Here is a 5990-nt window from a genome sequence, read left to right on the forward strand (position 1 = left end):
CTCTGAAGACACAGGGATAGCCAGGTTGGTGGAGATCGCTAAATATGGTGGACAGTAGTCCAACGGGGTAGTGGAAGTTGTTACAAATGTTACTGTGGCAGACCGTGGACCCACTGTCAAACTATAAATGAGCGGGAAAGTCTTCAAATGCAACTCAAAATAGAAAAATCACTAAAGAAAGACTGGCTGGATTCAGGGCACTCTATCAAAAATCAAACCAACGGCCCACCCACCAGTCCTGTTTAGAGTTGGACAGATTGTCAGCCTTTCATCGGAAATCCCATTGGGTCTGTCGATGGAAAACTTCTTCCGAAGAAGAAAGGGCTCTTAAAAAAAAACATCAGACATTATTAGATAAAGCAGCGCTATATAAGAACCTTAAAAAAAAGACAATTTTGTATTTGACGAATTCATGTTTAAAACCCTGTGGTATTTTTATGGATTATTAAAAAGAGGACTGCCAAGATACAGACATATTTTAGCTTTCCTAAATAAATCAGATATTGATTGGGTAATAACAACTGAATTATGTTCCCAAAACAGGAGTGAAGCCCAGATCTCAGTATTACAGATAGCACTTCTCTCTTCATTAACAGAAAAGCAGAGGTAGAACCACCTCAAGCAAAGAACCGCCTCTCACTCTGAGAGAAGGCACACTGGGGAGAATAGGCCCCTCTGATACCACCTGCTCCAGACTCCCTGCTGAAAGCAGTCATGCTATCGATATTTGACCCCTCTATTGCCCAATAAACGAGGCTTCTTGCTGACATCACAATTTATCTTTATAGTTTAGGTAATAAATCACATCTAAGATCGCCTTATATACACTCAACAGTCAAATACCATGAATTCAAATACATTTGTTGTTTTATTACATATCTAAAAACATACATTTCTTATTAACATGTAACATCTAGTCATCATTGTGTACATTTCATAGCATCATGATTGTTCTTGCTGTACCATAATTTTGGTCATGTAAATCCTGGTACACACCTCTGTAGTGTGGTTTTTAAAGGCTCTTGGATGTCCATACATGGGTGGTGTTTGGTTATGTATCATTAATACAAATCTATAAAGTATTGGGTTTAAAATGTATTATGCCACTAATGGCCGTACAAACCCCTTGTTCCTAAATATAAATTCTCCAGTTTAGAACTTGTTGCTGTTAATGTGAAAGTAAAGTGAGTTTGACCCTGGAGCAAACCCCTGTAGTGTGTTATGTATAGGGATGGGTGTGCTGAAGAGCAGTCTTGTTGCTGTTCCTCCCTGGCTGGGTGGTGAGGGTTTTTCCCCTGTGTGTGTTCGCTGGTGGCTCCGGAGGGTTGATAACCGACTGAATTTCTTCATACATTCACTGCACTGGAATGGTTTTTCCCCAGTGTGTGTTCGCTGATGTGATTTGAGATTTGATAACTGACTAAAGCTCTTCATACATTCAATGCACTGGAATGGCTTTTCCCCTGTGTGTGTTCGCTGATGACTCCTGAGATTTGATAACTGACTAAAACTACATCCACCTTCATTGCAATGGTATGGTTTTTCCCCAGTGTGTGCTTGCTGATGTGATTGGAGAGTTGATAACTGACTGAAGCTCTTCACACATTCACTGCAGTTGAATGGTTTTTCCCCTGTGTGTGTTCGCTGATGAATCTTGAGTTTTGAGGAATCACTAAAACTACTTCCACATTCACTGCACTTGAATGGTTTTTCACCTGTGTGTGTTTGCTGATGTGTTTGTAGATTTGATAACTGACTGAATGTCTTCACACATTCACTGCAATGGTATGGTTTTTCCCCAGTGTGTGTTCGCTGATGTGTTCGTAGATTTGATAACTGACTGAAGCTCTTCACACATTCACTGCACTTGAATGGTTTTTCCCCAGTGTGTGTTCGCTGATGTCTTTGGAGATTTGATAACTGACTGAATTTCTTCGCACATTCACTGCAATGGTATGATTTTTCCCCTGTGTGTGTTCGCTGATGATCTTTTAAGAGTATTAACGTACTAAAATTCTTCACACATTCATTGCAATTGCATGATGCTTCTCCTGTGTGTGTTTGCAGATGGTTCTTTAGTAGCGATGACAAACTAAAGCTCTTGCTGCATGTGTATGATTCTTCTTTCTTGGTTAGTTTCTCTGGGTCGGGTTTATATTTGTCTGCATCCCATGTCTGCGTTTTCTGAGGAGCTAACATGATTGATAAAGCACTTGTGTTATTCTCATATTCCCTGTATGTGTGTGGTATTTTGGATGGTTGATTTCAGATTTCACAATGAAATACAAGACTCACCAACTAGATATATTATTATTTTGGCAAGTAAAGCTTCTTTGTAGGTGGGTATGTCTTTAGATTGCATAACAGTTTTGTGTGTTTACGGGTAAAGATTAGTCTTCCTTCTGGTCGATGCAAATTAGCACAGTCTGTTGTAGATCAAAGACCCTCTCTTTCCTTTACCCTTCAGTTGTCTGGCTCCACTCCCTTGTGTTTTTCTCGTGCTCATGTGGTTTGGCCAGAAAGAGTCTATAATACACCTAGCACACTGAATGGTAGTCTGCCATCATTACAGGAATCAGAGCAATGCTGTATCCACCTCATACCGAACACATGATCAAAGCTGGTGGTGGAGGCCTGTTTATACAGGAGGCGGTTTGTCAGTGTCGTTGCCTTAATTTTCCAGAGGTCATTCTTTATCCTGTTGCGTGGAGGTGCAGAGCTCAGACTCTTGCATCAACTGAACTGCTCTTGACTGCTTCTTCCAGGATCTATCGGTTTATGTTCAGGTTCCTCAGTCTCTATGCAGATCTTTTCCCGAATATTGGAGCTTTTTTTTTCTAACCACTTTTTCTCAGATTCGCATGATTACTGTCATTATTCACAATCATTTGTGCCATCAAGGCTGGTTTCCTATTGGATGTAAAGAGATTTGAAATCACTAAATGGAAATGTAAGAGAATGTGAATACACAATATTTAACTAGTTGTAAAAGACATCTCGTTATGACCATTTAGGAAAGTTACCAAGAGATATTTCACCATACACAGTTATTTAACTAAATGTTCAATTGAACATGTCACATTTTACTTAATTCAGAAAAGGAAGTGATTTTCCGGTGTTCACAAAGTAACTTAGTACAGAAAGAGCACACATGGAACGCCCACTTGCTAGAAGTACAGCTTTACGAAGACGCACATGGCCAAGATTTCATTTAAACAAGAAGGGATTGTGTAAAAAGAGATGGATCAGGGTGTGCTGCTGTCACTTCAGTTTCAGGAATTGTCTAACAACAGTAACCCTTTCAAGACTACATGACAAAGAAAACTCTTCATGAAGTATATAATAAAGGTAATGCTCCAGGAAGTACATAATAACGGTAACGCTTCAGGAAGTATATAATAAAGGTAACGCTCCAGGAAGTATATAACAAATGTAGCTCCATTCACACTCTTCTTGACAGTACTTTCCAGTTTACACTGGAGCAGCTGAAGTCCAACTCCTGTTTTTACTTTTCTGTTTGTTAAATTATCTTTCCAGATTCCTAGGGATGGTTCAAGGATTTGTTGGAAGATTGCAGCATTCATTATAGAGATTCCATCACAACCAGTGATATACCTGCGAGATCTCTGCTGCCAATACGTGTCTGCTTTTTGTCTTTTTCTACCTTTCCAGGGTATCTGACTTAATGTTTTCCGTTTGGTGCCAGTATGCTTCTCGGTCGCTGGATGGAACATTGGCAGAGTGGGACAAGATGTCCATTGCTTTCAGGCGAGTGCAGCATTTACACTGTTGGGAATTTCTTAAAATCAGCTTTACCTTACTCCCTGTTCATCACCTTCCATACTCCCTTATGTCTGTGTACTCGCTCAGCAGGGTTCATTGACAGCTAAAGTAAAGGAGTGACTCGATGAACACAGCAGACATCAGGTAATGATCTGATAGAAAAACGTCATGGTTAGCAGTAGAAGGATCAAGCGTCTTTAGAGAAGCTTGCCCAGGACATAAAAATGGAGGAAGTGCACAGGTAGGTACATATGAGGTACAAACAGAGGAGGCGAACATGTAGGTACAGGCTCCATTTTGAGTCTGTTTCAGGCTTTTACTGGGCTGGGAATTGGTGCGCACTGTATCTTAATCCTATAGCTGATAAAGGCACTTGCTGCAAGGGTGTTACCACTTTGACCCTTTACAAGAGGGGAGCCGAGCCTTAGAAAGCACCGCACCTGAAGGCTGCCTGCCCTAAGGGGAAGGTGAAGGTCCAGGTGTCAGGAAATATCAGCAAGGGACATAAAAGGATCCTAAGAAACACAGCGGCAGAGAGGCGAAATCGTCAGCCCAGATGGAGAAGAGCTGGATCCACCACTGTTTCCGGAAGGCGCTCGACCTCGGACCTGGGGAATTGGATTCGAGTCTTGGTAATGGCGCTAAACAGCCTGTGATTCTGGGCAAATCACTTAATCGCCCCTTGCCTAACAAAAATGAATGTGTGTCCTCATGTAACGTAACTGGTGCTATGTAAAGCGCTCTGATACCCGATTCGGGTCAAGTTCGCGCTATATAAAACTCTGAAAAATCTCCCGTTCTGGCTCTGCTGTGATGAGGGATGTGGGCCAGGTTTAGATTGTGGAGAGTGGTGTTCAGGAGGGCATGTAAAATTGCATCCAGGGAGCTAGGCTGGGTCCTCCTTGGATCTCTGTTTTTTTTAGTTACGTTTTAAACAGTTGTTGTACATCCATTTGGCCAATGTTGATACACAGTTTTTAGACCTAACACAAAAGACGGACAACTCTGCTGACAGGGAAATAATTAGCTGAGTGTCATCAGCATACGAAACTAGTGAGATATTCCAAAATATTTCACTACCTCCGCCAGAGGTCTGATGTGAAAATTAAAAAGGGTAGGACTGAGCTCCAGACCCCAAGGGATGCCAGGAGCCAGTCCTCTTTGTGATGAGGTGAAAGGTGGGGGTATAACTTGAAAAGACCACTGCTTTAAAAAGAAGGTAAACCAGGCCAGACCTTTGCCCTGTACCCCCAGGTCAGTGAGGCGAGTTAATATTATTGCATGTGTCGAAGGTTGCACTTAAATCTAGGAGTATCAGAGTCTGGGATTTGCCAGCATCTGCAGTACTGCAAAGGGATTCAGTTACTGTTAAAAGAGTAATTTCGGGGCTGTGTGATCTTAATCCATTTTGGGAGCAATCTAATATTTTATATGGTTCTAAAATTTTGGTTAGGAGATTGTTTACATGTTTCTCCCCATCCTTGGACAGAAACGACAGAAGAGAAATGTGTTGATAGTTTTCTGGCTGAGTGGCATTTAGCAAAGGCTTTTTTAGAAGACGGATAACCTTGGCATGTTTCCATGATATGGATACTTCTTCAGTGCTCAGCGAGAGGTTGGCTAATTCTCTGTGTCAAGAGAGACAGGTTTGACTGTTTTCTCACCCCTGTTAAAGTCAGACCCCCCAGGATATAGCGGCATGGATTAGCAAATTTAGCGGCACAAAAATGGAAATTTAGCGGCACAAATATGGAAATTTAGCGGCAATTTTGCGGCATTTTATGTGGCCATTTTTCCTAGAACAAACACAGATATCTTAGTTTTTTTAGTTATTTAACAACATGAAGCTATGTTTATTTGGTTTATTTACAATGTGGTGCGGTGGGTGAAGGCTCACAGCTACGGTAGGTTTCATGTCTGGCTGGCGCTAGCGTTTCCATGAGCATTAAATGACATCACTCGGGTCGGAGGCTAAAGATAGCTCGCCATTCACGAAACGAGAGGCTACGTGTGTGTCTGGCCGTCACGTGTGGATCAATCCCTCCCCCCTCAGTCCCCACCCGTCTCCCACGATGCCCAGAAGTGCAGTCCCTGAGGGAGGTGCAAGTCTGCGGGACAGCAGTCTCCAGCTGATCGAAGTTAGAATAGGCAACAGGTGGCACGTGGTCTCGATGTTGCCCCTCCTTACTTTCTAGGCATTATTGTTT

This window comes from Lissotriton helveticus, chromosome 1_1, assembly GCF_964261635.1.
Source record: "Lissotriton helveticus chromosome 1_1, aLisHel1.1, whole genome shotgun sequence".
Lineage (NCBI taxonomy): Eukaryota > Metazoa > Chordata > Amphibia > Caudata > Salamandridae > Lissotriton > Lissotriton helveticus.